The sequence below is a fragment of the Ambystoma mexicanum genome, chromosome 7p (genome assembly GCF_040938575.1).
Source record: "Ambystoma mexicanum isolate Mex_15411 chromosome 7p, UKY_AmexF1_1, whole genome shotgun sequence".
Classification (NCBI taxonomy): domain Eukaryota; kingdom Metazoa; phylum Chordata; class Amphibia; order Caudata; family Ambystomatidae; genus Ambystoma; species Ambystoma mexicanum.
In genome coordinates, this window is record NC_090939.1 from 608,888,026 (window position 1) to 608,913,230 (window position 25,205).

Below are 25,205 nucleotides of genomic sequence, written 5' to 3' on the forward strand. Positions count from 1 at the left end.
CCTGTGCCAGTATGGCCACAAGGCCAGTTATTCTGCCTGCATGCTGCGACTCTAGTCCGCCCGGCCGCACGAACTGAGGGCCATTTTGCACAGTTTACGCGTTTCATCTCACAGTAACGCCAGCACATTTGCTGCGCCCTTTTCTCTGCAGTTCCCAGAACACTTCTAGATAAACAGCCTTGCAGCCGTCGTGGAGTTGAGGGAGTCCACTCTTGCTCAAGAGCTGCACATTGCAATTGTGGACATAACTGCGTCACCGCAAGTGCGCGCCCCTGGCGCGGAGGGCCGCGGCAGAGTGCCTGCAACAGACAGCACTGCAACCTTACCTGCTGCAAATGTTCTGCTTCTTCTTTGACACAGGGAACACACTGGCCGGATCCCAGGGGGTGATCGCAGTTTATACTCAGCACGCACTGTTAATGTGTAACCCTGGCTTGCCTGCCATTGTACAACAAATACGCTTTGATGTATTAACAGCCTGACTTGGCATAATGGTTTGACCTGTCTCAGCAAGCGGTCACGTGAACGGCTAGAAAGGCTTGCTTCAGCACTTTTCTATAACCACGTGAGTGCGTGAGGTTAACAAGTCGTGGTTCCCAGCACATTTCGTCCCTGTCTTCCATCCTCCAAGGTATAGCCATCCATTTTGGCTTTTCTACACGCAGACGTGCCCGCTCTCCTCTGTTGGTAGTGTATACGCAATTAATACGCATTCGCGAGCGACAACGAGGCTCGCGCATGCGGAGTTACAATAAAGACGGTCACCCGGCAGTTGGAGCAGGGGACCCGAGCACACTACACGTCTCCCGTGTGGTTCCTCCGGTGTGCATGCGTGGCTGCGTGTGAGTGCGGGTGGGGGCCCTGGCCAGCCCCCACCATTACAACATTGGCGACGAGGACGACTACGGTGCAATTCGCCTCCGCTCCGACGGCATCGGAGAGAGAGACCGTTGCTCCGTGTCGGCACGGACTTGCACGCACGGCCGGCGGCCATCTTTGCTCACACGTGGATCGCAGCGGTTGTGGCCCAGGAGGGTGCTCGCGCACCGGCTGCGATCCCCAGGGCCTACACGTTAATTTTTGGAACTTTCCACAGCCCTACCCTGCAGCAGGGCTGTGGCATCAAAGACACTGAAGTGGGGAAACCTTGGTGGGGGTGCCTAAGACTTTTCCACTCCTGGACCCACTGGGCTGGGTCCCACTATTTCCCATCAGGGGACTGGATCATCTCTTCACCCGTGGAGGACAACAACCTGTGACTACTTTACCCTGCCACTGCCATGGGTGAGGAAGGAGAAGAGGAGGGTGCCCCTGCCCCAGTCCCACGCAGGATGCACAGCACCTTGGCCCCCATGCCCGAATTTGACACCACGGGCCCGCCATCCAATTTGGGGCCGAAATGGCTCCTGTGGGTCAAGAAACTAGAATTGTTTTTCAGGGCCTCTGGGGAGGTGGATGATGAAGCGAAAAATTGCCATCATGGTGTACTCTGCAGGGACGGAGGTCCACAGAATATATGACTCTCTCAACATCCCGTTGGTCACGTATGACGCCGTGAAACAGGCTCTTCGAGACCATTTTCTTCCAATGGCAAACGTGGACTTTGACAGATTTGTCATGTGCGCTGAGAAACAGTTAGAAGAAGAATCGCTGAACCAGTTCTGCGCACGGCTGAGGCACCTAGCAAGCTCCTGCAGGTGGGTGAATGAGGAGGAGATGGTTCAAAACCAGCTGTTGCAAGGGTGCAGTTCGGGAAAGATGAGGAGGCAAGTTTTGAGAGAGCCTGGGTTGACCCTGCAGTAGATTTTGGACACAGGGAGAGCTTATGAACTGGCGGAGGCCAGGGGGGGCGAAGATGGATGCAGCCACGCACCCTGGCAAGGGCGAAGAGGCATTTGCCATTGGACGCTCTGGTCCAGGGAGGGCGAGATGGACACCAAAGAGAGGGGATGGCCCTTCAGAGCCTGGTAATGGCCAGTCATGTCCCTACTGCGGGTATGACCTGCCGCACGGAGAGTGCCCCGCAAAGTCGAGGGTCTGCGGCCGGTGTGGCACACCAGGACATTACGCGAGGGTGTGCAGGGCATCCACACCAGTAGTAGCCTCGAGAGGACCAGCGAGAATTGGTGGGAGCAATACCCAGAGGGTGAGGGGTGTGTCAGCAGTCGAGCAAGGCCTGCAGGACCTGAACATCGCAGAGGAGGAAGAGGAAATCTTCATTTCAAGCATTGCCTCGGGTCCCAGAGGAAGCCGTCAACCGACATGCACAGTAAACATCGGAGAAGTTCCCATCCCGGTCCTCATAGATACGGGGGCGTCAGTCTGTGTGCTTGCGACTGAACATTACGAAACACTCCCAGGCCCTCCCGAGTTGGCAGAATCCAAGGCGCGGATATACGCCTTCGGGGGAGGCACGCCGCTTCCCATCCAAGGAGTGTTCGTGGCACCAGTGTCCCATGGACAGAATAAGATAAAAGCAAGATTTTTCGTTATGAGCCTGAGCCTGCACTCCCTCCTAAATTGTGCTGCCTCCGAAGCACTGAACGTTGTGCACTTCACGTTCGCGGTCTACCACACAGACCTAGAACGCCTGCTGCAACGCTTTGACATGATCTTCCAAGGGATAAGAAAGCTGAAAGGCGACCCTGTATGACTCCATATCGATGGGTCAGTGAGACCAACAGCACTCAAGCATCGCCGCATCCCGTTCCACCTGAGGGCGCAGGTGGAGAAGGAGTTACAAACGCTGGTCGACCTAGACTTTATTGAGAGAGTGGAAGGCCCTACCCCTTGGGCCTCTCCGATTGTGGTGGCCCTAAAGCCCAAACAGCCAGGTGCAGTCCGCATCTGCGTGGACATGAAATTGCCAAATATGGCGATAAAAAGGGAACGTCACCTCACGCCCACCCTAGATGACATTGTCGGCGAGCTACAGGGGGCGAGAGTCTTTTCTAAACTGGATCTGAGGTCCGGCTACCACCAGCTGGAGCTACACCCAGAGTCAAGATACATTACCACCTTTACGACTCACGAGGGGCTATACCAGTTTAAGAGGCTCAGCTTTGGGGTCTCGTCGGCAGCAGAAGTCTTCCAGAATGCCATCAGGGAAGCCCTGTCGGGGCTCAAAGGGGTAATCAACATGTCGGACGACATCCTGGTGTTTGCAAAATCAGAAGCGGAGCACCTGAAGCGCCTGGAGAACACATTGGAAAGACTCTGCGGCCTAGGACTGATCCTACACAAACAGAAATGTGAGTTTTTGAAAGACCGGTTGGAATTCTTCGGGTTCGTATTCCACGCCGGGGGCATCTCCCCGGACCCGGAGAAGGTGAACGACATCCAAGAGGCCGCCCCACCGGAGTCGCCCACGGAAATCGGGAGCTTTTTGGGGATGGTCAATTACTGTGGACGATTTATTCGCGATTTGGCCTCCCTGTCGGAACCCTTGCGGGCGCTGACGAGAACCGATGTAGCCTTGTGGCCTGGACCTGGACTGAGAAGGAACAGAGGGCGTTCACTGCCATCAAGAACGCCCTGTCGGGGCAGGAGACAAAGGCCTACTTTAATCCGGACCGGGAGTCGGAGATCATGGTAGACGCCAGCCCGGTAGGACTTGGAGCTGTCCTCATGCAGGCGGACTCACAGGGGACCCTGCAGCCCATTGCCTACGCCAGCAAGGCTCTCACCGAGACGGAGAAGCGTTATTCACAAATTGAGCGTGAAGCCTTGGCTATCTTGTGGGGATGCAAGCATTTTCGGATTTACATCCTAGGGAAACCTGTAGTTGTTGTAACGGATCACAAGCCCCTGATCCCAATCATGTCCGGGGCATCGTCCAAGCCGCCGCCTCGCATCGAGAGATGGATCCTGGCGCTCATGGAGTACGGGGTCAAATTGCTGTATCGTCCTGGCACGCACAACCCAGTGGACTATCTGTCCCGACACCCGGGAGCTGGGCGGCCCAGAGACTCAGCAGAGGTGACGGATTGTGTGGAAGCAGTACACCTGGTGGTGGAATCGGCGCTACCCATCGCCCTGGCGCGCCACGAGATTGCGGATGAATCCAACGCAGACTAGGTGTTCCTGAGAATCAAGGAGGCTGTGGCCAGTGGGGAGTGGCGCGAAGTGCACATGAACAATGCCAGAAGGGACGATGGCGCACAGAAATACCTGCAAGCTCTCTGGAGGGCATGCCGCGTGCTGTCGGTGGCAGAATACGGTCTACTGCTGGGGGGGCACCAAATAGTTATCCCACGTGCACTGGTGGGCAAAGTGCTGCAGCTCGCCCACAAAGGGCACCAGGGGACGGCAAAGATAAAGGCGCGCCTCCGGTTGAAAGTTTGGTTCTCAGACCTGGAGAGCAGGGTGGACGAGTTTGTGAGGGCGTGCATACCCTGACAAGCAGCGAGTCCAGTGGAAAGAGGACCACCGATTCGAGCCATGGAGAGGAGGGAACGCCCGTGGGGGACGGTGCATGCCGACTTCAGGTCCACGGGCCAGGGAACATACTTCTTGGCTGTGGTAGACCAGTGGTCGCGCTATCCCGAGGTGGAGCTGGTTGAGTCCATGGCCAGTGACCACACCATCCTGGACATGGAAAAGATGTTTGCCACCCACGGTTTTCCCCTTGAGATATGTTCGGATAACGGAGCGCCGTTTCAGGGGCAACAGTTTGCTCAGTACTGTGAGGAAAGGGGGATCAAGCATCGGAAGGTCACCCCACTCTGGCCCAGAGCAAATGGGGAGGTGGAACTCTTCATGCGGACGCTCAATAAAGTTTTCCGCATATCACTGAATGGAGGGGAGGAACTCCAGAGCAACCTGTTTGACTTCCTGCGCGAATACCGCACGACCCTGCATCAGTCCACTGGGGTCGCGCCGGCGGAAGCCCTCTTCAAAAGGGCTCCACGAGGACTGTTGCACGAAGTTGAAGGTCGATGTCCGGGAGAGATTGACAACAACCGGGTGAGGGCAGAAAGGGCTGCCAAGAACGAGTGGGAGAGTGTCCGGCGAAGATTACCGGAGAAGGTGATTGCAGTGGGGGACACCGTACTGGTGCGGAATCGAAGGCCGGAAGGAAAGTTGTCGTTACCTTACGAGGCGCAGCCGCTGGTGGTGACCCACGTCAAGGGATCCATGGTCACCGCAGCTAATGCCCGAGGAACAGTCACCAGGAATGCATCGTTCTTCAAGAGGATAGAGGTGGCGCCAAACCCAGAAGCGAGCGACATGCCGGGGCCAGGGTGTGACGCAGGACCTTCACCGAGGGACGACGGACCGCCAGAGGATCCACCGACGCCAGAGGTGCCCCCAGAAGAAGCATGCAGGTACCCGAGCCGGGCGGGGCGCAAGCCGCTGCAGAGGTTCCAAGACTTTATTATGGACCCTGCCTCGTAACTGGTGGAAGACTGTTAGTTTGAGTTGGAATTGTTACTGTTGATTGCATTGGTTATAATGGTTTCTTGTTTTGGGGAAAAGGAGGGATGTTGCGTAGTGTATACGCAGTTAATACGCATGCGCAAGCGACAACGAGGCTCGCGCATTCGCAGTTACAATAAAGACTGTCACCCGGCAGTTGGAGCCAGGGACCCGAGCAGACTACACGTCTCCCGTGTGGTTCCTCCGGTGTGCATGCGTGGCTGCATGTGAGTACGGGTGGGGGCCCTGGCCAGCCCCCACTATTACAACAGCCTCCATGTATTGTTAACATTACAACTATATTTTAATTGCAAAACAATATTTTTGCCCCAGCCCCTTCTGTTATGTCCATGTGCACCGGCGGTACCCAGGTGCGGGGCGGGGCCTGTGCAATGAGGAGGCAGAGACGTGGCTGTTGCTCTCACGGTCCCAGCTTCTGCACTGGTTGCGTGCCGACGTGGGGCCGTCTTTGTTATGCGTAATGATGGCCCATGTCATCATGGGTTACAGAATATCACATGACATTCCTTCTTTTTCATAATTGAACAAAACACATAACATTTTGATGCATGCATAACAGAACGGCATCATAACATTATTCATCTGTCACATAGTGTTCCAGGTATGCGTGTTCCAGGTATGCGTGTTCCAGGTATGCCGGCCGGCGCCTGGATTATCGAGTCGGGTACCTTCTCTCCTCTGAGTGTCCACCCTACCCTCATGGTCACTGACTCCTCCCTCTGCATCGTTCTGCGTCAACCATCGCTGGTCATCGTCGTCGGGCCCACTATCGTGCAGGTCCCTTATTTCTTGATCTGTATTACTTGTGAGAAGATGCCTGTCTCTGAGGATGGGGGAGCTCGCCATCTTCTGAAAGAAGCTGAAGTTCTGGGTGACGGTCCCAACGCCGTCCGAGGCCTTCACCATGGATCCCTTGACATCAACTACTTGTAGAGGTTGTGGCTTATACGTGAGGGATAGCTTCCCTGTGGGATGTCATGACCGTACTAGAACTCGGTTTCCCAGTGCCGCTGGGTAATTGTGAAGGTGTCTTCTCCGGTTCTTTCGCTAAATGAGTCTCTCTCTGTCTTCTCGCCCCTCTTCATTGTTGATGGTCTCGGGTGATCTCTGCTCATTGTCTGGGATGAGAACTCGAGGGCAGCGTTTGAAGAGGGCCTCAGCAGGTGCCACTCCTGTGGAGCAGTGGGGTGTTGTGCGGTATTCCATTAAGAACTGGAATAAAAGCTCTTCTCGTGTGCCCTGCCCATGTGCGATGCAAAAGACTTTGTTCAGTGTAGGAATGAAGCGTTTCGCCTCACTTTTGGCACATGGCCACACCCAGGTGACCTTCCTGTGGCGCATACCTCTCTCTTCCAGAAAATCGCTTAACCCACGGCTGTGAAACATGGGCCTGTTGTCTGAGCACAGCACGCTGGGAAACCCATGGTTGACAAATACTTTTTCCAATGCATGGATTACGTCTTGGAGGGCCGTCAATGGCACAAATTCGACCTCCGGGTAGTGGGACCACTGGTCCACCACGACCAAGAAGTGAGTGTCCCTGTGAGTGATGCCAAAGTCTATGTGTATTGTTTCCCATGGTGCTTTGCTCCTCTCCAAGCTTTCGATGCAAGGCTCAGCCTGTCTGGGGGCAGCTGCCTGGCACCATATGCATGCCTTCACAAACTCTTCAACTTTCTCTTCCAGAGTCGGGAATCACACCTTGAGGCGAAGCCAGGCTTTGGTTTTTACATCTCCCTGGTGAGCTAGCTGTATGACTCTCTGCACCAGCGCTGTTGGCACTACCATTCAGGAACCTCATAGTAGGAGTACATCCTCAATGAAGGTTAGTTCATGCCGCACACGCCATGGGTGTGTCAGGGTGGTCTTAGCCTCTTGGGTGAGTTTGTCAAAGCCCCCTAGGATGCTTTTCCACTCGCCTTATGGCATGGTGTCCCGCAATCGGTTTAAACACTCGTCATGCTCCGACATTCTCCTCAACTCCTCCATTGAGTTTGGGAGGGCCCCAGCCATGACCAACCATATGAATTCCTCGGTCTCCGCAGCATCCTCATCCTGGAGACCTCCCAGCAGTGTGTCGAGACACGTAATCAGCAGCATTTCCTGTACCTGGCCTGCACACCATGGTCACACTATACCCCTGCAGTGCCAGGACCAATTTTCGATTATGGCTGGATGGTTTGTAGATTTGTATTTATTTGTATTTATTTAGTTTATATAGTGCTTTACACCAAAGCGCTGCACATTTTAACAACAGGATACATATAAAAATTAACAATATAACAGTAATAGTGGAAGCAAGTTACAATTGAGAATCAGACCAACAAAACAATAAGTAGAGCAATTACCTGGAGGGGAGAAGGAGAGTAGTGCAGTAGAACTGAGAGGGAGTGGGAGGGGAGGGGAAGAGGAGATGGAGGGAAATGGATGGGGTGAAGGGTGAAAATGGGGGGGTGGGAGATGGAGGGGGGAGGGAGGTGGTCAAGGAGGTAAGGCAAGGTGGGAGGGGAGCGGGAAGGGGGAGGGGTTTCATGGCGGGGAATGGAGAAGGGGAGATTTGAGGGAAGTTCGGAATGAGGAAAAGGTAGAAATAGAGCAGAGTGAGAGAGGTAAGGAGTTCCAGTGTAGGGGGTTAGGAGATGGAAGGAGCAGAAACGGGATGTGGCACAAGGGGAAGGAGGAACAGTGAGAAGGAAGTGGTCGGCAGAGCGAAGGGATCGGGAGTGAGTGTAGAACGAGAGGAGGGAGAAGAGATAAGGGGGAGCAAGACCCTGGAGAGATTTAGAGACTAGGCAGAGAAAATGAAATTTAATTTGGGAGTGAAAGGAAAGCCAGCCAAGGGAGGAAAGGGAAGCAGAGATGGAGTCACGGGGGGAGAGGAGACAGAGGGTGCGGATGGCAGGGTGGTAGATAGATTTAAGGGGGGCAAGATGAGAAGTAGGAAGTACAAAGAGTAAGGAAGAGCAGTAGAAGAGGCGAGAGAAGATAAGGGAGGCGATTAAGAGTTTAGTAGCATGGAAAGTGAGAGAGGGGCAGACTTTGCGAATATTAAAGAGGTGGAAGCGACAGGCACGAAAAGTGAGAGAGATGTGATGGGAAAAGGTGAGAGAGGAGTCAAAGTGAATGCCTAGGTTGCGAGAGTGGTCAGAGATCCGGAGATTAGAAGGGGGAAAATGAATGAAAGGAGGAGGAGAGGGAGGGGGAAGAGAGTTGGAGGGGAAGAAAACTACTTCAGTTTTAACAGTGTTAAGGGAAAGGAAGCGAGAAGACATCCAATTTTTAATTGCAGTAAGGCAGGAAGAGAGTTTAAGGTGGAGGTCAGTAGAGAAGGAAGAGAAGGAGAGGAAGAGCTGAGTATCATCAGTGTAGAAATGGTGAGAAATGCCAAATGAGGAGATAACTGGTGCAAGGAGGGAGGTATAGAGTGAGAAAAGAAAAGGTCCAAGTACCGAACCTTGGGGTAATCTGTATTCCAGAGGCTGGGTAGGAGAGGAGCGACCTCCCCAGGAAAGAGTAAAAGAACGGGAGGAGAGGTAAGAGGAAAGCCAGTTAAGAACAGAGCCTTTGAATCCAAAGGAAGAAAGAGTGTTGAGAAGAAGGGGGTGATCGACAGTGTCGAAGGCAGCAGAGAGGTCTAGAAGAACAAGGACAGAGGATTGCTTAGAGTGTCGAGCGGAGAGGAGGGAGTTAAGGATGTAAGTGAGGGCAGTTTCAGGAGAGTGTTCAGGACGGAAGCTAGATTGAGAGGGAGGAAGGAGAGAGGGATTAGTGACAAAGGTTGAGAGTTGCGAGTAGGCCATGCGCTCGAGAAGTTTGGAGAGGAATGGGAGAAGTGAAATAGGACAGAAGTTAGAGGTGAGCAGGGGGTCAGCAGAAGGTTTCTTCAGAATAGGAATGACAGTGGCATGTTTGAAAGCAGAGGGGAAGATAGCAGAGGAAAGGCAGGGGTTGAAGAAGGAAGTTAAGTAGGGAATAAGAAGAGGGTAGATCTTAGGTATAAGGAGGGAAGAGAAAGCAGGCGCGGGGTGGGCTTTTGGAGAGGAGGATGGAAACGTCAGAAGGGGAGACAGGGGAGAAGTCAGTCATGCAGGTAGAGGGGGAGAAGGGAGAAGGGGGAGGGGGGAGTAAGAGGAGCAATTGATTTTTTGCTGAAGGGCAAGGATCTTGGAAGAGAAGAAGTTTGCAAAGTCGGAGGGAGAATGGGTGAAAGAGGTTGAGGGATCAGGAGCGGGAGATGCTCCGAACATGATGGGAAGGAGTGGCTTGTGATCAGTCACTATCCACATTGACTTGCCAAAGATATATAAGTGGTAGTGATGACAACCCCATAATACCGCTAAAGCCTCCCTCTCAATTTGGGATTAGCATTGTTCTATGACGCTCAGGGCTCTGCTTGCATAGGCAATTGTCTGGACATCACCATGTCGGGTAAGCTGAGTAAGAACCGCCTCTTAGTCCGAAAGGACTGGCGTCTACTACCAGTTCAGTATAAAGACATGCGTCAAAGAAAGTCAATGTGCATTCCTCCGACAGGGCTTCCTTGATGTCATCAAACGCCTGTTGTTCTAGTGGCATCCATTGCCATGCCGTCTGTTTCCGGGCGAGGCTCCTCAGTGGTTCTGAGATTGACACCAGATCTTTAATGAAACGGCCACAGTAGGTGACCATTCCGAGGAAGCTTCTCACCTCGGATACCGTCTCCAGAGCCTTGGCCATGCGAATGTCCTGGACCTTAGCACAGTCAGCAGAAACACCTTCTTAATGAAAAATTAACCAGAGGAATTCGATCTGCCTCTTTAGAAATTCACACTTTTTCTCTTACTAGGTCAGTCCGAGACTCCAGATGTTCAGAATCTGATTGGGCAAATACAAGAACATCAACACTAATGTTCAGCGCTCCTGACAGACCGCTAGGGCACCATGAATAGTATTCTGAAAGACCTCTGCGGCCGAGGATATCCCAAAATTGAGTCTGTTGTATCTAAAGAGTCCTTTGTGAGTCAAGACAGTGGTAATGTATCTTGACTGCGGGTGCAGGACTAGCTGATGGTAGCCAGCTCTAAGGTCTAACTCGGAGAACAACGTGACTCCCTGCAGGTAGCTGATGATATCTTCAATGGTGGGCGTAATGTGACACTCCCTTTTAATAGCCTTATTTGGAAGGCGCATGTCCACACACATTCTAACAGAGTCCGGCTGTTTGGCTTTCAGTCGATCATGATGGGAGAGACCCAAGGGGTGGGACCCTCCATCAGCTCAATGATGTCTAAATCAACTAGCTTTTGGAGTTCCTATTCCACTTGTTCTTACAGGTCAAATGGCACTCTCCGATGTTTCAGTGCAAGTGGCTGAACTGTTTCTTCGATGTGAAGCCTCACCGGGTCACCTACCTTATGTCCAATCCCTGAGAAAGTGTCTCTGAATCTCCCTACCAGTGTGTACATCTTCTACGAACACTACATAGGCAAATGCACTAGTTTGAGTGCTTCCACTGCAGCACATCCAAGCAGGGTCTGGTCGCTGACTCGGGAAACAAAAGAAAACGTGCATTGATGGAGACATTGGGCCTCATTACGACCCTGGCGCTAAGTGAAAAACGATGGCGGTAAATGGTTACCGCCATCGTTTTCCGCTAGGTCCGATCATGACCCGTGACCGTTAACTACGATGCCATTAGCAGCATCGTAGTTAACGCTGCCGCTAACTGCGCCAGGGGCGCCCGCACGCGACCTCCCACACCGTACTTAGCGCCATGGCGGAAAGGTACGCGAATGCCGACCCAAGCGGACATGCACCTAACGCCATCACCCAGCCCGTTAAGTACCTTACCGCCATGGTGCTAATTACGCCATCGCGAACCAACCGTAAATGGCCATGTAAAGTGAATGCAGCTGCCACAGGTGCACAGAAACAGCACAGGTGAAGGCAATACAGACTCAGGAAGTACAAAAAGAGCACACCCCACCCCTTCCCAGACCCAGTCACACTCCACAATGATACCAATACGACTAGCAATGTTGGGGCTGGAGAACCTGATAGCAATGCAAGTGCTACAACAGCAACAACAACAACAGGCAGCACAGAGGAGACGCAGGAGGAGAAGGAGGGCAAGGCAGGCCCAGCAAGCCCCCCCAGCACAGCCAGTGCCACCACGCAGGCAGCCCCCAATCCCACGCATCAGAGCCAATCCATTCAACCTCACTGCTGAGCAGATCCATACCCTGTACCGTTTGGACCGGGACACCATCACTGCCATCGTAGACATGACACACAACGACATCGTCAGCATGATAAAACTCCAACCGCCATCCCACCCCGACTGAAGGTAGTGTCTGTACTCCACTTCCTGGCCACAGGCACCTACCAGCACACAGTGGGGCACTTGCATGGCATTTCACAACCATTATTCTCACGAACACTCATCCAAGTGCTCGATGCCCTCCTCAAGCACACAGACGACCACATCTCATTACCACGGACTGCCCAGGAGATTGCAAACACCAAAGTGGGTTTCCATGCACTAGCCGGCATACCTGGTTGCATTGGTGCCATCGACTGCACCCATGTGGAATTGGTGGTTCCACGTGCCATGGAGGTACCGTACCGCAACCGGAAACAGTTCCACTCAATCAACGTGCAAATGGTCTGTGACTCCAACAAGATCATCACACATTGTTGTGCCCGATTCCCCAGGTCAACCCATGATTCTATGGTCCTGAGGAACTCCACAATACCACGCTACATGGAGCGACATGCAGGCCCAAGATCCTGGCTACTCGGTGAGTCCAATGTCATGACCATGGAAATGTGAAGTGGGTAGGTGAATGACGTACCAATGCATACTCCACCTGGCTGAAAGGGGGGGGAATGATGCATACTCCACCTGGCTGAAAGGGGGGGAATGATGCATACTCCACCTGGCTGAAAGGGGGGGAATGATGCATACTCCACCTGGCTGAAAGGGGGGGGGATGATGCATACTCCACCTGGCTGAAAGGGGGGGGTATGATGCATACTCCACCTGGCTGAAAGGGGGGGGGAATGATGCATATGCATACTCCAATTGGCTGTGAGTAGCAGAGAGAACGGAGACGGATGATACCCTAAAGCAACCCAAACTCCACCCAACACCAGTAAAGCCAATACCCAATGTATGCAGCCCTACCATGTGAATGAGGTTGTGTCCCAACCATGACACAACCATCTGCAAGTGCATTCTACCAATTCAGACCACATTGTCAACAATGAAATGCACCTACATGCACGTCACCAAACACCATCAACCGATAGGCCTGTCCCCCATAACTGCCCACGAAGGAGGCACATGACGGACAGAAACATCATCACACCATTACACAGACAGCAGGGCCCCCAAAATGTCCCTGTCTACATCAGCATTGCTCACTGGGGTCATGATGAGGCCCACAGCAATGTTGCAATGATGTGCGCATTGCCATCACAGGACATGTGCCAGGCCAACTAACCAAACGGCATGAACGGACACAGTGGATGGGCACTCACAATGCACTCCACCCCTCTGCATACATTGGGTGATGGCATGCAAAACAGGCCATGATAGCCATGAGCATATACTGGTTGCATTGTGTGAATCAATTAGTGCATGTAGGAGTGAGCCAAAGTAACAGATGGATGCAACCCATGGTGGCACATCATGTTCTTGATCAGACGTCATGACTGACACATACATTCTCGCCTACATACAGGTGATGCAGGCTATCCCCTGAAGAGGTGGCTCCTTACACCAGTCCGGAACCCGCAGAACCAGCACGAGGAGGACTTCAACCGTGCACATACACGTACCCGTGTGGTCATAGAGCAGACATTCGGCCTATTGAAGGCACGGTTCCGATGCCTCAGCAGGTCTGGTGGGGCACTCCTGTACCGCCATGAGAAGGTGGCAAAGATCGTCATGGCATGTGTCATGCTACACAATATGTGCGTCAGACGGAATGTGCCCCCGCCCCCTGACGCAGAACTGCAACCACCTGACGATGAGGATGAGGAGGGTGCAGATGGGGCGGCACCTCATGGAGGAGGCGATGCACAGGAGGGGCGTGAAATGCGTCAAAATATCATCGACCACTGCTTCTAGCACACACGGCTGGTGTGTATCACATGGAGACTGCACTTGGGGCACTGTGTGTCTCTGGGACATGCACACTGTGGACTGTACACCAATAAAGCACACATATGCAATGAAAATGTCCACACATTTCATTTCGGAAAAGGAAAAAGTGTATTTCAATCATAAATTGTCGTGACACACCCCCTCCCACCTCCCCCCTGCACACCCCAACACACCCCCTCCCACCTCCCCCCACGCCCCTGCACACCCCAACACACCCCCTCCCACCTCCCCCCTCCCCCCTGCACACCCCAACACACCCCCTCCACCCTGCACACCCCAACACACCCCATGTAAGTGTCTACAGATGCCTGTGACAGTGGCCACAGGCTGTTACGAGCCCCCTCTCCCGGCCCCCGGGGCACCCCTGGCTGTGGAGCGCAGGTTCCGTCCGGAACGTCGGACGGGGCTGCTCTGTGCAGAACTGGCAGCGGAGGATGTCCCTGCCTGCTCCCGTGCATGCACGTCCTGTAGGGTGTGGGAGAGCTCAGTGAGCACACGACGCAACCTGGCAAGTTCGCCACAAATGTCCCTTGACATGGCCTGCATAGCATCCCTCAGGGTGGCAGTGCTCTGCGCAATTTCGGCCCTTAGGGTCTCCGTGGCCTGTTCAATGGTTGCCCTAGCCCCCACACATTCCGCAGCATGCTCAGTCAGCATCGTGGACAGATGTTGCTGCCGTTGTATGATGTCCTCGAGGGACTGCTGCCCCTGCTGGGCCATGCCTAGTGCTGGTGGTGTGATGGAGGGGCTGCTCCCCTCCTGTGGACTGAGAACTGGGCACGGGGTAGAAGGCCACTCCTCTTCCTCTGTGTGCCCCTGTGTGTGATCCTCATGGGGGCTGGCATTTGACAAACAGGGGGAATGTAGAAGGTCAGTGGGGCTTCTGACGTCGTGCTCCTCAATGTCAGAGTGTGAACATGCAGCAATTGCTGCTGTTTCACCCATGTTGCTGCTGGCCGCAGACCCGGTGCCTTCTGTGGCAGGCAATGTTGGTACAGGTGGTGCTGCTGCTGCTGGCCTGCTGCCTACTGGGGTGCTTGCCGGTGGGCCGTCCGGTTTGCTTGCAGTGGATTCTGCTTGTTGTGGGGTCTGCCTCACTGCAGCTGAGGTTGAGGGTGCGGGGATGGTATTCTTGGCCTTCTTGGCTCTTTTCGTCGCAGGGGTGTCCTGGTCCTCGGGGTGTGATTCTGTGCCTGTGGTGGAGCAAAGGAGGGAGGGCGTTATTGATGGGTCTGCGGACTTTGGAATGACAATGATTGACAGGATTCTGGTCAGTAGATGAGGCAGATTTCAGGCAGGGCCATGCAGGTTGTCTCCTTTTTGTGTGGAATGTGGATGGAGGTATGTGGGTGCCAGCAGTGTATACAGGGTGGAGCTCGCATGTGGCTGTGGGCAGTGTCCAGCTAATGTGTTGCATTTACACTCTAGGGCAACATTGTGCTACACATGAATGGACTGCAGTGACTATGGCATGTCTTGTTTGAGGCACCTACCTTCATCGCCTGATGTCGGAACTCCCCTTTCCATCCCTCCGACGCCTTCAATGCCTTCCATGCCAATCGTGGTTGCACATATTTCCTCCCACGGTTGGAGTTTCAGTGGGGTTTCCGAACCTCCACCGGTACCCTGGGCAAGGTTGCGGTTCGCAGAGATGACGGCTCTGACCCGTATGCGAAGGTCATCCCAACGCTTCCTGCACTGTTGTGGGGTGCGGGGTACGGTCCCCACCGCGCTGACGCGCTCGGCCACCAGGGCCCATATGGCCTTCTTTTTTGCTATCGCCGGCCTGGTCATTTCCGGCGAGAAAACGACAGCTGCATTGTCTTGCAGGGTCTCCGCAAGCATGCAGAGTTCCTCCCGGGTAAATCTTTCCTGGCGCTGGCGGTCACATGCCTTCTTAACAACTTTAGGCATTTTTGGGTGGTTGAATGGGTGGGTGATGGGTTGGGACAGGTGTCAGGGTTGGATCTGGTGTTGTTCGGAAGGATGGCAATGGATTGTGTTTTTAAAGATGGCCGACGTGCTGTTTCCCGTTCCGCCGCGATGACGCTATTTCCGGTTCTGCTTTTTACAGTGACCGCTAATTGCGGCCACCGCTAATTACGTTGCCCGTTACTTACGGTGGCTGAAGTGCACCTTGCTCGCCCTACGATGCCGGTAAGGGCCCTTTCCGCCATGGCGTTATTTACATTACCGCCATGGCGTAATGCTCGTGCGCGATGGGTCGTAATGTGGTGCTCTTTACGCCATCGGCCCACGGCGTAAACGCTCATTACGCCATGGCAGTAATGTCTGCAGATTACCGCCTGGGTCGTAATGAGGCCCATTGTCATATTGGACGGGAGCCACAAAGATGCCTTCTTGGGGCAGTAGGAACTTCCCTCCAAATGTGTATATGCATACTCCTGTCTTCTTCAGCGGTGGGGGAGGTTGTAGTGTCTGATAGTGGGAGTCAGCCATGACGTTGACGGATTTGCCAGTGTCAGTAAGTACAGGGATGCCCATGTCTAGTACTTTCAACATGCATTTTGGCTGGTGCTTCTTTTTCCCACTAACCATCCGTAAAGAAGAAATGAAGAAGATATCCTCTTCGTCGTCTTCTTCCCGAAAAATGTTTGTGTCTTCTGGAGCTTCTTCTATTGCCGCAACCTGAGATGTGTTGCATTGAAACAGCACTCTTGGACATTCTCTCCCTCTCAAATGGGTTGCAGGAGCTTGTGCTCTGCACACATGAGCAAAATGTTTCTGGATTCCACATCTGCCGCAGGTGTTTCCTTTAGCTGGGTACTCATTTTAGTGGGGTAGGTCGTAACCACACTGGGTGCATGCTGCATTGTTGGCTACACAAGACTGATCCCTCCTCTGCCAGACAGTTGCCTGCCCACTGCACACATGTCCTTCAACTTTACTGACCTGAGGGCTGACTCCATACGGGATGCCCTAGCATCTGCTAGCTCGTGAGAGCATCGCAGTTCCAATACACAAGGTAGGGTGATGCCCGTTTCATGAGGGATCTGCCTCCACAATTTTGTTGACAGGCATCCGAATATAAGCTGAAGTCGCACCTCCTCGCCTTCATCAGTCCATGCACCAGTGGATGCAAGGTAGCGCAGGCAAACCATCCAAACTTTTGCCACCTTTTTGTGTAGCCGACCTCATGTTAAACTTTTCGGAGTCCGTGTTCACCATAAGGGGAAGTAGTTATTGAGGGTGGACACAGCCGCAGCATCGAAATACACGTTGAGGCGTTTAATCCACATGCTCCATCTAGGGCGTAAGGTCGCAGGCGAGATGTCATGATCAAATTCAAAAATAAGTGCTAAGGACCCTTGCTGTCTATGGAGTCTTCCTCTTGGGACTGCTGCACCCTCGTCTCCAGACATGGTGTATGTGTGTTGATAGGCAGACCAACTAACAAATGTCCAGCATCCTGTGTCTTATTGCTTATTGGCAGCACTGTGTTACGCTCACCTGGTATCCACGGAGGCGCCACACAATACTGGATGGAGGTCTAAGCGCTATCCCGGACCCCTCTCTGCTTGGTATGTGCCAGATGTTGGGTAGCACCTATAACAGGAGAATGGAGGTTAAGATACTGGTTCTGTGATTGGTGGACTCCCACCTCCCTCTGGTCCAAATCCCCTCTCTTGGGGTTATTGCTCACCTTAGGTTTTTGTGCGTTGAACTCTCCGTCCTGCGTCTCTGTGCAGGGGCGCGTGGTTGGTGCGGGCGTTCCGTGGACCTAGTTGCTTCACTGGTCCGTGTGCCCTTATGTTGGGTCCAGACCGGCTGTTACTCCGACTCTGCTTGCTGTCTTCCAGGTGAGTTATAATGTCTTTTCTGTCTTTATTCTGTCTCTTTCTTTCCCTCCGTTTTCTCTGTCTTCTCAGCGTCTTGCTCCACTACGCTGTTCCCTAACAATGTCTCTTTTATTTTCACAGGGATGGTTGGGATTTCGGAGTTGCCGCGCCGATGGCGAAGACCACAGTGAGTTATTGATGAGCGGAGCGCTGCGCTGTTTATTGGTGTTAATTGCTAACCTGTGTTCCCTTCTCTTCTTTGTACAGGTTGCGGTGATGTTCCGGAGTGATGAGTGCTCGAAGCGCTGCTTGCCCAGGTCAGTGCTTTGTTAATGCTGACCTTGTTCCTTCTCCCTTGCAGGTTGCGGTGAAACCCGGAGACAGGCGACGTAAGAGAAGCACAGGGTGCTGCCAGGACTCGCTGCTTGCCCAGATAAGAATTGTTATTAATGCTGTCCTTGTTTCTTTACCTTTGCAGGTTGCGGTGAACTCCAGAGATGGGCGAGGTAAGCGGAGCACAGGATGGATTCAAGGCCGGTTACTTCACAGGTAAGTGTTCTTGCTCACTAATGCTGTTCTTGTTCTTCCAGGTTATTAATGGAATCCAGATCTAGGGCTTCAGGATCGGGCCGCCGGAGAAGCAGATGAGCAGGTGCTGGAGACTGTGAGCGTTACGATGCAGGAGTGCAGAATAACGCGAAGCGTGTTCTGCTGTTTGGGTGTGGTTTAAATAGCCCAGGTAAAGTAGTTCCAGGCCAAGTAGTTCCAGGCCCAGCCACACCCAAAACACTAGACCGCATGGCTTGGTTCTAAAGAACTGAGCTGTGTAATCCATGTTGAATTAAGGTCCAAAACTGGTATTGCTTTATTCCTGATAATGAGCCTAGCACCAAAGGCAGTTTTAAGGCCCTTGGGGCCAGTGTGAAGGGCTTTAGCCCCACTGTTGCCAGGGGACTGTCATACCTGAGGGGGTCAGGGGCATGGATCATGACAACTGTGGGAACTGGGGCACAATCACCACAGATATATCACTATGTTTTGTACCTACATTATGACACTTGTCAAAAAAATAATCATGCTTGCAGGTCCTTGCCAATGCTCCTTACACCACTTTGCTGGAAATCCGCCCATGTTTTTTTTTTCTCAAAACAGTCAAAATGTACGTCCATACAATAGTCATATGGCTTAGCCCCCACTTCACAAAATCCATTCAAACTTTGCACAAGCATTCAAGGTTGGCTCTATAATCTTTCTGAAAACGTTTGTCCATATTCGTCAAACGGCAAAAAAGTTATAAACCATTTCAAAATGTTGAGATCCCCCTCTAAGTTTGCCCGCTCTTCACAAAATCCCACCAAACATTGCAAAAACATTTAAATCTAGATCTAACATCTTTTTGCACCCTTTTCTGTAGAATCGTCAAATGGCAGCACATTTATAAACCTTTACAATATTTTGGGACGCCTGCCCCTCCAATTTTGTTCCCTCTTGACAAAACAGCACCACATGACATCGTGGACATCACATGACTGTCCGGGAGTGTGTGCCCAGTAAACTGCCATTGACAGCTGCCAGTATTTCTGTAGCAAATAACAGTGCAGCAACAAGAACATTAAAACAAAAACAGTGTTTTCCATTTAAAACTGTTGCACATAAAAACTTCAAATAAATCATCCCAACATTTTACAACCTCTAATGTCTGTACTAAAATAACATTTCCTAACACATACTTTATTTTAGATAATAGGAGTTTTCATAGCAATAATCCCAACACCAAAGGGGCATTCCTGCATCTGATACAGCCCCAAGGTCTTTATGGAAGCCCTCACAGTAGTCTGAACCTTTAACTATGGGCATGCTAAATATCACACCACACCAGCATAAAGAAACATCGTTTTAAAACAAATACATTTTTATATCAACCCAAAAATCACTTTAACACACACCATAAGCGATTTAAAAAAGCATTGTAGATAAAATCACATTTCTACTGCTCTGTGATAAATCTTTTATTTTGAAAACAACAAGCATACTTCATGATTGTATTTCATGCACCTCACTCAAATTCAATTTCTTTCCTAATAAACAACTTTCAATAATTATTCCCACCCATTTTCTACATATACAGCAGCAGCACCTCATTTTTAACAAATACTGAAAAAACAAAGAAAACCACAGAGCCCCATTATGAACATATTATAAAATCAAACTTTCAATACAACAATCACCAACAACTAATTAATGTCAATAATATTTTATCGCAGGTAACATGAACTGCACAGTGTGAGTTCTGCAGTGAAAATAAGAAAAGTAGACAAAAGGGGGAGTTTCATACTTTCCAAAATGAAAACCACAAAAAGAGGACTATATTATGAGAAAACTAATAAAATGGCCGACATGTTCACTGCAACCTATCACAATGAAGTACACATTAACAACTTTAACACTACCCAATTAGAAACACCAAAGCACGTATCAATCCTGCTCAGCGTCAAACGTAACTGCGGATATTGAACGTGGCTATAAAGCTCCCTTGTAGCTGTGGGTACACGTCCATTTTTCTGCAAGCCCCAAATCAAACTAAATTGGCCTTGAAACCTTCAAATCAAATAAGTAAACAACCAAGTACATGAAATAACATACACAAATAAAATTCTTTACTGCATCATCCACATAAAAGTATGATTATTGCACAGAAAATATATATTTATAGACACATTTAAATATACCCGGGGCTCCAGCCGCAATGAATGAAACGCAGAGTAGTATTGACGCGCCTACGCACATGCTTTTTTATAGACGCGGCTATACAAGAGCCCCTCTTAGACGTCTGTTGCTAGTCGCGTTTACCCGCAAAATCTTCAAATTCAAAATAGCATTTCCACTACACCAAACTCCCCAAACGGTCCCCAACATGCCTACCCGCCCCCTCCACTCCTCATAATCCTCCTCCAGTACCCTAGTCTCTTATAATCCCCCAAGACATTCAATACATATAACATCCGTCCCCACCCAAAATTTTGGATAGCCGCGACTACCACATGTCCACAAACACACAACGTGTCACTTGCTCTTATATAGCCGCGGCTGCAATTGGGGAGGTGTCTAACAGCGACTAGCAATGCCGCATGCTGGGCAGCTGTTCGTTAGCCGTGAATACTACCAATAGCACCATCCACCACTTAGAAAGTACAACACACACACACACACATCATACATACCCTACTCATACAAACTACTAGAAATTCAAAGTAGGAATCATTTTTCTGAAAACAGACAAATACTGCACATATCAAGGCTGCTTTGAAAACTGTGCGGCTGATTGGAGACAGTTGGCTCCACGCTTTTCCAAAATTGTTACATCTGAGAAGTACAGGACACCCAGACGTCATACTAATTAATATACGAGGGGTGTACCTTACTTTAAAGATGGAACTACATGGAAAAACTAATGGAACTACTTCCTAGACCATCTTCATCTTTTCCAATCTAACTCAGAGGAAAAAATAGAGATGGACCACCAGGTTTAATGGTAAAATTGAAAAATCCTGGAGAACTGTTAATAAAGCAGTTTCAGCATTCATAAAAGACCACAACCAATTATGGATTTCGAACAACAACATTTCAATATGTAACCGATGAAGGAAATGCAGTGTTTCTTGATAACATCAAAACAGTACTCCTGATGTCTAAAGTTCTACACTCAGTGTTCCCCCACATAGTCCTTTTAAAGACAACTTATCATATATAAATACACAAATAAAAGAAAAAATAACAAACATAGCCGCGGTTACAAAAAGTTAGTTGAGATGGGGACTGACTTTAACTTTTATACTACTATACAACTTCAATAATCAGTACAGTACAACAATGCTCATGTACTTATATGAAATAAAAATATGTAAAAATAAACTAGGTAGGCAAACATTACACAGCCACACAATATAAAACCATAATTGAAAATACATTCTATTGTACATCTAAAACTACACTACAATTCCTCCTTTTCATATTCATTTTGTTAAACTATTTTCTTCTATTTCTCTCAAGTCTCACATGCTCAAAAGTCTGAAAACACACATCCAAAATAAAAAAGACTAATACCTACCAAGTCTCTGACCATGGCTATTGGCCATGGGCAGGGATTTTTCACCCACGACGAGAGTATACCTAAACAAAGAACTTAAAAAAAATATTAAACATTGACATCCCAAACTATATCGCTGATCATATCGAACTACATACACCCAGCGGCTATCTGTAGCCTTGAAGATAGCCGTGAATATTGTCAAAACGGCTGAAAAAAAATGCTTCCTTGTCCTCCGGCCCTCACCAATTGTCCCTTCATCTGTACCAGCTCCCCCCACTCTCCAGAGGGCCTTCCCACCTCCTCTGCCCTCTCCCCTTCACCCCAGAACACACACTGCTTCTGTGATGCAGTTTGCATCGAGATGTCGGTTATTCGCAGCTATAGCTGAGGCTACGGAAAGCTTTGTGCTGCAAATTGGGTCCCTATTCCCTCTCCAACTCCCAAAATTCACTCAGTGCCCTCTAGCCATCCCCCCACCTCTACCCTGACGACATTTGTATGTTTCCTGACCTACAAATAGCTTTTTACTGCATTTCATTTTCCCATAACCACACATACCTGCGGCTATCTGTAGTGTTTTGTAGCCTCGAATATAGGTGTGAATATAGTCAAAACGGCAGAAAAAAATGATTCCCTGCCCCAGGCCCTCACCAATTGCCCCCTTCATCTGTACCAGCTCCTCCCTCCCTCCCCAGACGGCCTCCTCACCTCCTCTGCCCCCCCCAGAAAACTACCTGATGACATTTGTATGTTTTTTGACCTACAAATAGCTTTTTACTGCGTTTCATTTCCCATAAACTCGGCTATAGCCGCAAATATCTGTCACATTGCGAGAAAAACAAGATGGCGGTCGTTTCATTTCTGAAAACCCTGATCCTGCAATGCACCATGGGATATATAACTATACATTTTGTGGGGACGGGGTCAATCACTTCTCCGTAAAATTTTAAAATAACCACTGCACGGAATAACCCCAAACCACAAAAGGATCGCAAGTGAACGCTTTGTGTCCAAGTTGTTTTGGACCTGGTCCAAATTCATCCAGTGGTTTAGGCTGTGCGCTTTGGCATAAATTGACCTTTTTTTGACTATGGGAAAATGAATGGGAAGTAGAGCGCACTGTTGGAAAAAGATCTTTATGAAACTTTGCAGTCTGGGAGGGCCCACAGATTTTAATCACTTTCGAAATTCTGGTCAAATCCGTTACTCGAATCAAAAGTTATTAAGAATAGAATTTTGAGCGTCTCCGACTCACCTTAGCTATAGGGCGGCTGTCGCCGCCCTCTAGTTTATTTTCTTTAAAACGGGCTAAAAGCAGGTACAAAAAAAAAGTGATATCTGGGTTCAGTACGTGGACCCACTTCCCTGTTCAGTCCGCAGATGGGCATCCGATTGGCCTAGAGGGCAACGTGATGTCCGTGTACATCTGATGGGCCCACTGATTGGATGGTGAAAAGCGTGAAGTGTGTCAGATTTTTGGAAACGCCCGCCATTTTGGATTCGCGGACAGCGGCCGGTGTCTGCGGACATCGCAGTAAAAACATATTAAAAAACACAACATTGCACTTGTCAAATTTTTCAAACAATCTCTGGGGAGGTGAGGGGTAATGAAGATGGGATGGGATATGACCATAAAAAGCCAAAACATTTGTGTTTTTCATCCCTGAAGTCTGCAAACGGTCCGGATGTTCGGGGACAGTCCTGCGATGTTAGCGAACACTTCAGATGTTCGGGAACATCATGCATATTTCTGCATTGCAGGGTTGGTGAAAAGCATTTTTTGGATAACTTATAACTTTGGCGCCACTCAATGAAACTGCATGGAATATGGGAATTCTATTCTAGAGCTGATCCTGAATGGTATCGTAAAGTTTGGTGGGATTCTGTCAAAAGGGGGCAAAATTAGAGGGGGGTCCCAAAATATTGTAAAGGGTTATAAATGTAGTGTAATTTGACGAATTTCCACAAAAGTTTGCGAAAACATTTTAGATCTCCATATAAAGGTTTTTGTAAAGTTTGGTGGGAGTTTGTCAAGAGGGGGCTAAATTAGAGTGGGGGTCTCAACATTTTTAAATGGCTTATAACTTTGTTGCCATTTGACGAATGTGAACAAAAGTTTCCAGAAAGATTATAGACCCAACCTTGCATGTTTGTGTAAAGTCTGAATGGAGTCTGTCAATTGGGGGCAAAGTTATAGGACTATTGTATGTACATGCATTTTGACACTTTTGAAAAAATAAAACAAGGGTGGATTTCCAGCAAACTCAAGGAGCATTGGCAAGGACCTTAAAGCATGGTTTTGCAAATGTGCCCATGTTTTATTTTTTGACAAGTGTCATAATGTAGGTACAAAAAATAGTGATATACTTTTGGTGACTGAGGTATAGCCTGTGCCCATAGGTATAAGGTCATGACCCGGACAATCTGGCTACTGGCCATGACCACGAGGGACAACAAATGGGGTTAAAGTGGCCATGTCCACCTGGGACTGGCTATGTGGTAAAGTTATTCGAAAGTGGGATAGGTTTGAAAGGGAAAGAAAATTGTGTTTGATCATAAGGGTCTCTCTTCGCCTTCGCAGACTGCCATGCAAAGGGAAGAGGGTCTCTGTACGAGCCCCGCCTTCCCTTTCCATGGTGGCCATCTTGGAAAAGGATTTTCCTTCCTACAGCGGGATGCCGCAGGGGTCCCGGTGTAGGAAGAAAAATCCTTGCCACCACGGGTTACTGCTTTGGGGACCCGGAGTGCTAATAGCCTTCATCCCCCATTGCAGGCTGGAACGGGGGATAACGGTCCAGAGCCCTCATTACCTGCCCTCGCTTCGCTTAGGCCGATAACTTGGGCTGCCGGGCTGTTATCCCCCGTTCCAGACGCTGGACCGGAGGATGAACGCCACATTATTACCATTAGCATAACACAAAATGCTAATGGGAATATTGGAAAATCTTATTGAGTCTATGTACTTTACTGATAAATGTAAAGTAGATGGAGTCTATAAGATTTTTTTAGTGCTATTTTTTAACTGTGAAAGGTGGTTCCTAAAGGAACCGTCCTTTTGTTGTTATTTGATGTATTCTTTTTTTTGCAGGAGAGGTTAGAACGTAAGGTGGGGAGGGAAATTAGGGAAGAGGCACCAAGCACTAATATGGAGGGGCAGGTGGACAGGGGAAGATGTTGCGCATGTGTTACTTTTTGGGACAGGGCAGTGTTTCTCATGGTAAGCAGTTCAAAATTGTTTTCCCCTGCAGAGTGGGGTGTTGCAGTATATACAGAGGACTGTTGTCTTTGAAAGATATGGATCAACAGCCTCTTTTATTACTTGCAAGGTAGTTGGTGGGATTTTGTGTCTCACAGAAGTAGGCTGTGTGGTTACTGTATTGGTTGAGGAAGATGAGGTTGAGGAAGACAGCCTACTACTTGCTTAGAAAGGAACAACCTTTCTGAGACCATTGCGTTGGTTGTATTTGGTGTGGCGGTGCATGGAGGTGGTCTCATAGGAGTACTGTCCAGGTAGTCCGTGACTGAGTACAAAGCACTCAGTGCATTTCACTTTGGTATCTTTAGCCTTTGGTACATTCCCAAAAGTGGTAATGAACTGCCACACCCATAATTCTCTCTGGGTGCTAGAGGTAGGGACTTCCTCTTCCTCATGTTCTTGGTCCTCTTCATTGTCTTTGGAAGTACTGTGCTTTTTTGTTGTGTAGGTCGTCCAGCTGGTGGTGGTGGT

The 25,205-nt window shown here is 50.0% G+C and overlaps 1 protein-coding gene across 3 annotated transcripts in view; it reads right to left on the reverse strand.

The window, feature by feature from the left end:
• Positions 1–25,205, reverse strand: part of RGN (regucalcin) — a 157,102-nt gene that overhangs the window by 39,281 nt on the left and 92,616 nt on the right. Inside the window, exon 1 of one of the 3 annotated variants that reach the window (XM_069636620.1) lies at positions 327–456. The exons of 1 other annotated variant lie outside the window; for it this stretch is intronic. The gene's annotated coding sequence lies outside the window, so the exon portion shown is untranslated. Of the gene's footprint in view, positions 1–326; positions 457–25,205 lie in introns of those variants that run through there. One more of the 3 variants, XM_069636622.1, reaches the window with a different exon arrangement.